This window comes from Pteropus vampyrus, unplaced genomic scaffold (assembly GCF_000151845.1).
Source record: "Pteropus vampyrus isolate Shadow unplaced genomic scaffold, Pvam_2.0 Scaffold159, whole genome shotgun sequence".
In the NCBI taxonomy this organism is placed as follows: Eukaryota; Metazoa; Chordata; class Mammalia; order Chiroptera; family Pteropodidae; genus Pteropus; species Pteropus vampyrus.
In genome coordinates, this window is record NW_011888940.1 from 1,090,481 (window position 1) to 1,100,186 (window position 9,706).

The window sequence follows — 9,706 nt, forward strand, 5'->3', positions numbered from 1 at the left end:
TTAATATTTTCAGACCGCGGTTGACCATGGCTAACAAACTGCAGAACTCGAAATCACGGGAAAGCGGGACCGCCGTCGCTGATTCTGCGAGATGTGATGTTGCCTGCGACAACAGGTGCCGTGAAGGAGAAGCTCATCTATACGTGGGAAGGGTCAGAGGAGGCCGTTAGTAGAAATAGCATTTAAAGACCAAAAGGATGAGTAAGTCGCAGGGACAATATGCAAAGACCCAGAAGCCGGAAAGAATTTGGAAAGTTGGAACAACTGAACAAAATGAATGGAGGGGCTGGTGAGTGAGTGAGTCTGATGGAATTAACAAGAAATTGGAGGAAGACTAAGCGAAACAACCAAAATGTGTTTTGTATGAAAGAAGGGGACTCATAGGCAGAGTATAATACATATCCTCAAGGAAGCATAGAGAGAGCACAGAGAGATCGCTGAAACGAAAAACATGCACGGAAATTTTAAAATTTAGAAGATGGGAACCTGGATGGCAGAATGAGATACTTCAATGGGGAGAGGACCTTAGTGTATATTTAGTGAATAAGAATGCCAGTCTTACAGATGAGTATATAAATGTAATGTTATTCTAACCAGAATTTCCATGGGGTTCTTTGTAACTGGACAGAATTGAAGCTTAGGTGGGAAACGAATGTGCGAGAATTTCTAAGATATTTTTGAAAATAGAATGTGTTAAAGCTACTGTAATCAAAGTATGATATTGTCATGGGAAAGAATAAATACATAAGGGAAATGGACTAGACACATTCCAGAAATGTGCCATATTTGGGAACCAAATATAGGATAAAGATAACATTTTATTTTATTGGGAAAAGAATATATTAAAAAAATAAGGATAGCAAAACCTCTCAACAAAATATGAATTTTATATAACAAAAATGTACATTATAGAAGTTTTAAGTCATGAGAGTAATATAGGAAAATATATAATCTTAGGGAGAACCTTCTAAAGAAAATCTCAGAAGCCCTAAAGAAAAATGAACGGACTGGACCCAGATTAAACGTTTTTAAAATACTAAGAACAAAGTTTTAGGAAAACACACCTGAGAATAAAAAGCTTGGGAAAAAATATTTCAACACATGTCACTAATACGCAAAGCATTGCCACAAATAAGAGCAGGACAATAGAAAGATGGACGATATATCAATACATATCAGTCAATCCACAGAAAAATAAATGGCCTAAAACATAAAAAGGCATTCACCTTCCTCTATAGGCAGGAACATCTAAGTTAATACAATGAGATACCACTTTTCATCTCTCAGATTGATAAATATCAAAAGTAAAGCTTGCGCTACCAATGGTAAGGAGAAATAGGCACTTTCATATATTGCTAGCAGGAGTGGAGTTACTATAATTTGGGGGGAAGCAATTTGGCAATTTGTTACAGTTTTTATTTGCAAATCCTTTGACCTACCAGCAATTCCACTACCAAAAAAAAAAGCAGCTCGATTTCACATGTAATTGTATTACTGGAAGTATGTGCACGTCCGTTAATAGCATACCATGGTCTTCTATAAAACCTTTAAAAAGTTAGATCAATACCTATTGATTATAAAGATGACTTTGATGTGTTGGCATATAAACATGAAGTTTTCTATAGTATGGCACCATTGAGGAGGAGTGGGGGAGGGAGGAAGAACATTCGTGTTGGTCATAAGGTAGGAACAAGAAATATGTCAGGGAATATATCAAACGATGAACATTGGTCACTAGAAGACGACTTTGAAGTTTTCCTTATGTATTTTTGTATGTAGATTTTTTTAAAGAATATAATCTTAAGTATTATTTTTTTAAAATGAGTTTTAGCAGTTATTGAGAATAAATTGCTATTTCGAGTGCACGCGAACAAAAATATTCAGTGATTAATCATTTCGGAAATCCACATAATACATTATGGTCAGTATACCTCTGGGGAAAATGATTGGGATATTGGCATTTGGCATTAGTTTACAGCCTTGATCTTCCGAAACACTGAATAAACACCTAGTGACACAAATCAGAGATTGTGAACGAAGGAAGAAAAACTATGCTTTCCCTAGATTCTGCAGTCACATAGTATATAAGCTAAGAGATGGCCTGTTTGGAAAATTCTTCCAGAATTTTGGGGAAGAGAAGACTTTGTAAGTTGTTTGCCACTTTTTTTCCTCTAAAGGTTAAAGAACAGTTTATTTTTTTTACCTTTTTTTTTTTTTTTTACCAATATATATCATTAGCCTAGATGTTAATCTAGGAAAGTACCTACCTTTATAGAATCTACCTGAGAAAGAAAATAAGATTTGGATCACCTTTATGCACAGCATCAATCCATCTGTCTTCCTCAGAGACTTCTTGATCTGATTTTATTTTTATCAAAGTGACTCTTAACTATGGTTTTTATTTAAACAGCTTTATTAGGGTATAATTTATATACCATAAAATTCACCTGTTTTGAGAATACATTTAGACGATTTAGTAAATTTACCAAATTGTGTAACCATCACTATAATTCAATTTTAGAACATTTCTATCACCCCATAAAAATCATCTCTTGCCTATTTACACTCAATCTCTATTCCCACCCCAACCTCACAAATCTACTTTCTCAATAGAATTATCTTTCCTGGACATTTCGCATAAATGAAATTTTAATATGCGCTCTTTTATATCTGTTTTTATTTAACAATGTTTTGAGGCTGTACCATGTACTTCATCTCTTTGCTGCTGAAGAGTATTCCATTATGGATATACCACATTTTCTTCATCTGTTCATGGACATTCGAATTATTTTCAGCTTTCGCTCTTATGAAAAATGCTGCTGTGAGCATTTGTGTGTGAGTCTTTGTATGAACGTATCTTTTCATTCCTCTTGAATAGATATCTAAGAGTAGAATTTCTGGATTATATTGTACATTTATATTTAATTTTTTTAATTAATTAATTAAATAATTAAATTTATTTTTTTAAACACCTACAGCACCTGGTCCTCCCAGGTGGTCTCCCATCCGAGTACTAACCAGGCCTGACCCTGCTTAGCTTCTGAGATCAGACGAGATCGGGCGCGTTCAGGGTGGCGTGGCCATAGACTATATTTAATTTTTAAAAGAAACTTTCAAACTGACTGCACTTAACAGTTATCAGCAATGAATAAGGGCTCCTGTTTCTCCACATCCTCATAAATACCCCTTATTGTGTGTCTTTCGATTGTAGCCATTCTAACAGATGTGAAGTGTAGTCATTTTCCTACTGTGACTAATGATGTTCCACCATCTTTTCATGGCTATTTGTGTAACTTTAGTGACGTGACTATTCAAATATTTTGCCCATTTTTGAATTAGATTATTTGTTTTTTTTTTTAATTATGAGATCCTTATATATTCTGGATACAAGTTTTTTTTTTTTTTTTTTTTTTTTAAATCAGATATATGATTTGCAAATATTTTCTCCCTGTCTGTGGCTTGTTATTTTCTTAGTGGATGGTGTCTTTGAAATGTAAAAGGCAAAAAAATTTTTTTTCTCTAAAATTTTAATTGAAGTTATTTGCCTCACTGCTAATAAGGTGTACAGTTATTTCTCTATACCAGCATTCAAGGCCTGCCACTGGTGGCAATGGACTTTGAGAAAACCCATTTTCTGACACTCAAAACATTGCATCAAATGAAAACAAATTACTCTTCAAAACATACCCAACTCTCAATACTTGCAAAAGTATTACATGCACATTTTCCCATCAATCTTTAAATCTGAACTTACGTTACTAATCTACATCAGTGGATGTTAAAGTTATTTTAACAAATTATGACTATACAAGTCAAAATACCACTGGTTAAAAAAATACCACTGGTTAATATTAGACAAGAGCATTTTACAAACACTACATTACATATTACCTTGTAATTTGAAACGTTCTTTCATATTTGTGTAAGTTTATTTTGGATAAGTGAAACTTAACAGAATTTAAAGCAAATAGAATTTTAAAAATTGAGTTTTGTACACTAATTTCAACTATATTTTACAGTCTATAAGGCTCATGTCATAGTTCAGAAACAGAAATATCTACAAAACTCTAACCAGTCTTCTTCATCCCATATGATAGTTTGTTTAAGATGAAAGTCTGAGAAAAGGCTTTATAGATTCTCCTTCCAGATCTTGAAGTAGTAGACTCGGTTTGGCTGGTCATGCTGTGTAAAAACTCGGGTTTTACCTTTGTAGTTTCATTGAACAGATTTTTTTAAAGTAGAAAAGAATACTTACACCATGAATTTAAGTTGTTGGTCTTTAAGTTGAATTTATAACACCGAAACATCAGAATAACTTAATAACTCTTTGCCTCTATATTTCCTTTTTATTTAAAAGTTTTAAAAGGCACCAGAAAAAGATGTCATTTATTCTTCAAAATAAGGTACAAAGAAAGATCGCAGTGACAAACTTCCTCATACACACATTCCAACAACATCTCAGTGTTGTTGAACATAACTCACCTTGAACTGATTCAGGAGCAGACCCGAAGCTACATGCATAGCTCCCAAATGAGCCGTGTGGTCTACACCGGACGTCTGCCCAATGCTAGCATCTCTCTATGCACAGAGGTCATTACAATAACTCTTCGCTGCTAGCCTGGATTTAAAGCAACATTCCAGTTTCCAAAACTAGTGTTACAGTCTCAACTTTTCTCTTTTCAGGATTTATACATTTTAGAAAAAGCATGTTTGTCTTGCCATTTTCAAACAGGGTTTGTGCCTATCACATTTACTACCGCATTCCCTAAACTAGAAACTTTTTTTCAAAAACCACAGGTACTTTCAGTAATCTTGTTTGTTCAAAGGATAAAATTCTTACATGTTTTTAAAAAATTAAAGTTGGAGGCTAGTACCTCTGCTTTTTTCTGCCAGAAGCACACAATGTCGTATCAAACTAAGCCTCATGCATACAAATGGCTAGAGGTATGAAGTTTTACAGAGCCCTTAGCATCATTTGAATACATTAGGCATTGACTAGACCACAGTAGGAAGCAATTTAGCAAATGGAGCAGAGACTTTCCCAAGAACCAGGTAGTTTTCCAAGCTCCATGTCAGTCACATAACATCCAAAATATACAAAGAACTCATACAACTCAATAACAACAAAAAACAATCTAATCAAAAAATGGACAGAGGACCTGAAAAGACACTTCTCCATAGAGGACATACAAATGGCCAACAAATATTTGGAAAGATGCTCAACATCACTAGCTATTAGGGAAATGCAAATCAAAACCACAATAAGATACCATCTCACACCTGTTAGAATAGCTGTAATTAACAAGACAAGTAATAACAAATGTTGGAGAGGATGCGGAGAAAAAGGAATCTTCATACACTGCTGGTGGGACTGCGAATTGGTACAGCCACTGTGGAGAACAGCACGGAGGTTCCTCAAAAAACTAAGAATTGATCTACCATATGATCCAAAAATCCCTCTTCTGGGTATTTACCCCAAAGACTTGAAAACCCATATCCGAAAAGATATTTGTACACCGATGTTTATAGCAGCATTATTCACAGTGGCCAAGATGTGGAAGCAACTGAAGTGTCCTACGACAGATGATTAGATAAAGAAGCTGTGGTACATATATACAATGAACATTACTCAGCCATAAGAAGAGATGCAATATTGCCATTTGCGACAACATGGATAGACCTTGAGATAATCATGCTAAGCGAAATAAGCCAGACAGAAAAAAGTTGAAAATCACATGATATCACTTATATGTGAGATATAAACCTAAAAGCAACAAATGAACAGAACAAACAAAGACTCATGGACATGGACTATAGACTAGTGGTTACCAGAGGGGAGGGGGTGAGGGGAGGTAGATGGGGTAAAGGGGGTCAAATATATGGTGACAGAAAGAAATCTAACTATGGGAGGTGAACACGCAGTGTAAATATATATATGCCTTACTGTTAAAGTGTACAGATGAAACTTACTGGATTTCGTTAATAATTGTCACCATAAAAAAATTTTTTTTTAAAAAAATGTGAAAAAACATTTAAGTAACATTTAACCCTTTAAAACTGTCTCCAGATAGCCCATTCCCAACTGTTCCCATATGTACTCACCTACCCCAATCCACATTGAAGTCTTCCACCTCTCAGAATGATCTTAATGCTCCCTGTTACTGGTCACAGCTGCTTCCGGTTCTGCTGCTGTTGCAGAGAGTCTCAGCCCTTTCTTGGCAGGACTTGGAATATGCTCATTTGCTGTGTTTGAATGCACATGTCCTACTCCTTCATCCAAAGTGTCGTCACTTGGAGAGATGCTCCAGGCATAATTCCTTCTGTGCATTCCATCCACTCCAACTAGGTACCATGCTCCATCAAAGAGTGACTGACCTCTGGGGAATATAGTTGACCAAGCGATGGGTATCCTCTCTGAGCTTCTTGTTTGCAGCAAAGACATCTGGTGTCACACAAGTTTTTGAGTCAAGCCTTGATTCGAGATCACATAAACTTGCTGTTGTTTATGTGATCTTGAATCAAGACCCTGGTGTGGCATCTTGTAAGGGTGTATAGGGTGGCGGCCAAACCAGAACCACAAGAGAACACGCCAGTCTTTTCTTGCCGGCTGCTGAGGCGAGTACCGTGTTAGCACAGAAGCAAAGGAACCGTCTACTGATGATGTGTACATGTCTCTATTTTGATTTGATACCAGCAAAGATGCCTTCGTTTTCTGATTAAAGAGTTCAGAACTAGCCTTCATAAATGCCTTTTCTGCATCTCTGTCAAAATTGGTATCTTCTAATTTAACATCCCCAAAGGCATCCGGGCCACTAGAAATACTATTTTTATCTCTGTTCTGGTCATTAAGAAGCTCGCTCAGCAGCATCCGAGCTAGAGATTTCTGCACCAGTTTATAGTAGGGGGAATGGAAGAGCATGAAGCCTAAACCATTCAAGGTAAAATCTTTCTTATTTCCCTCTTTCCGCCACTGGGCATGGATCTTTCTGTAGTAGACAGAATAGCAGCGGTCTAATGCACTGAGGTAGCCACTGTATGGAGAGTTTTCCATCTACTGTGGGATATTCAGAAAGCCTATCAGGCTCGTAAAAGTCATAGGCATACTGCATGTGTGTCCCACGATGTCCTCGGTCAAAAAGTAAAGGAGCATTTGGCCCAATTAGCAGAGCAACAGCTCCAACTGCACCTTTCGTTCTAGCATTTCCTGTGGCACATACAGCAATATCTCCTGTGCCTACCAGGGTGTACCGTCCATCCCAAGAGCCAGACTCAATCCAGTTACCGGCACTGAAGGCAGCAGCTGTGCCTCCACAGCACGCATTCATTGTGTCTATTCCTTCTCTATCTGGATTCTCAGACTCGTCAAAGAGCTGCAACAAATTAGTCTTCATCGACTTTGTTTTGTTGTTGGTTGTCTCTGTTCCAACTTCTAGCCGCTCAATATAATCATAAGAAATGTTATTTCTCTCTCTAAGATTCTGAACTACAGTCATGCAAAGAGAGTTGCTACCTTCTCTATCAGTGCAGAAGCCCATCTCGGCTTGGCCCAAGCCAATAATGTTCTTTCCGGCATCTACACCATCGTATTTTTCCAACTTTACTTGATCAACATATTGAGAAGGAAGATAAATCTCAAGTGCAACAATTTCCACAGTTTTGGCCAGCAGGCTTCTGCATGCGAAGGATGTGACCCAGGCATAGGGAAAGAGCCGTGCGAGGGATAAGGAGCTCAGTCTCCAGGTCTATCACTGTTGCCTCCTTCAGGCACCAGAGGTGACCCGGTGATGCTGAAGGAAGGGGAGCGAGCCATGAAGGTGCAGTATCTAAGGGTTTTAAGTTTTGATCAAGTCCAATTTATTGATTTTCTTCTTTTATAGGTTGTTTTTTGTCTCATGTTTAAAAGATCTTTGCCTAACCCGAGGTCATAAAAATATTCTATGTTTTGTTCCAATTTTTTAATGGATATAACTCTCACATGTAGGCCCGTGATCCATTTTGAGGTCATTTTTGCGTATGGTGCGAGGTAAGGGGTCTAAATGTATCTTCTTGCATGTGGATATTTAATTATCCCAGTGCCATTTGCTGAAAAGACTTCTTTCCCTAGCTGAACTGCTTCGGCAACTCTGACCCTGTGTACCACACTGTTTTGATACTACAGCTTTATCATATGTTTTTTAAAATACATATTTTTTTATTTTCCAACTTTAGTTGGCATACAATATTATATTAGTTTCAGGTGTACAACATAGTGATTAGACATGTTACTTACAAAGTGATCACCCCAATAAATCTACTACCCATCCGATATCCTACACGGTTATTACAATATAATTGACTATGTTCCTTATGCTATACTGTACATCCTCATGAGTATTTTGTAACTATCGCTTTGTATTTCTTAATCCCTTCCCTTTTTCACTCCCCCTCCAATATCCCTCTCATCTAGCAACCCTCAAAATGTTCTCTGTATCTGAGTTTGTTTTGTTTATTTGTTCTTTAGATTCCAAGGTAGATAAAATCATATGGTATTTGTCTTTCTCTGTCTGACTTACTCCACCCAGCACAATACCCTCTAGGTCCATTCCTGTTGTCACAGGTGGCGAGATTTCATTCTCTATAAAAAAAAATTTTTTTTTATGGCTGAGTAATATCTATTATGTATATGTATCACCTCTTCTTTGTTGATTCATCCACTGATGGACACCCAAGTGGCCTCCATATCTTGGCTATTGTAAACAATGCTGCAATGAGCATATGGACGCACATATCTCTTCAAAGTAGTATGTTGGGTTTCTTTGGAAAAATACCCATAAGAGGAATTACTGGGTCCTTCTTTGTCTCTTATTATAGCCTTTGTTCTAAAGTCTATTTTGTCTGGTGTAAGTATTGCTACCCAGTTTTTTTGTTTGTTTGTTTCCATTTTCATGAAATATGTCTTTTCATCTCTTTACTTTCAGTCTATGTCTTTCGATCTGAAGTGAGTCTCTCGTAGGCAGTATATATAAGGGTCTTGTTTTTTCATCCATGCAGGTACCCTATCTTTTGATTAGAGCCTTTAATCCTTTTTTCTTTGAAGTACTTGTTGACGGATATGTAGTTATTGCCATTTTATCATTCATATTTTTTATGTTTTTTTTTTCTTCTTAAAGAAGGTCCTGTAACATTTCTTGTAATACTGGTTCGTTGGTGATGCACTTTAGCTTTTTCTTGTCTGGGAAACTCTTTATCTGTCCTTCGATTCCAAATGATAGCTTTGCTGGGTAGAGTAATCTTGTAGATCCTCGTTTTACATCACTTTGAACATTTCATGACACTCTCTTCTGGCCTGCAAAGTTTCTATTGAGAAATCAGCTGACAGTCTTATGAGAGCTCCCTTGTATGTAACTACTTTTCTATTGCTGCTTTTAAGATTCTCTTTTGTCTTTCACCTTTGGTATTTTATGTATGATGTGTCTTGGTGTGGGCCTCTTTAGAGTCATCTCGTTTGGGACCCTCTGTGCTTCCTGGGCTTGAATGTCTAATTCCTTCACCAGGTTAGGGAAGTTTTCCATCATTATTTCTTCAAATAGGTATTCAATCCCTTGCGCTTTCTCTTCTCACTCTGGTACCCCTACGATGCAAATGTTGGTACACTTGATGTTGTCCCAGAGGCCCCTTAAACTATCCTCATTTTTTGGATTCTTTGTTCTTGTTGCTGTTCTGATTG

The 9,706-nt window shown here is 36.9% G+C and overlaps 2 pseudogenes; both read right to left on the bottom strand.

Moving 5' to 3' along the window:
• Positions 1–2,969: 2,969 nt before the first annotated feature.
• Positions 2,970–3,088, bottom strand: LOC111745645 (annotated as a pseudogene).
• Positions 3,089–5,993: 2,905 nt separating this feature from the next.
• LOC105298699 lies at positions 5,994–8,043 on the bottom strand (annotated as a pseudogene).
• Between the last annotated feature and the right edge of the window lie 1,663 nt (positions 8,044–9,706).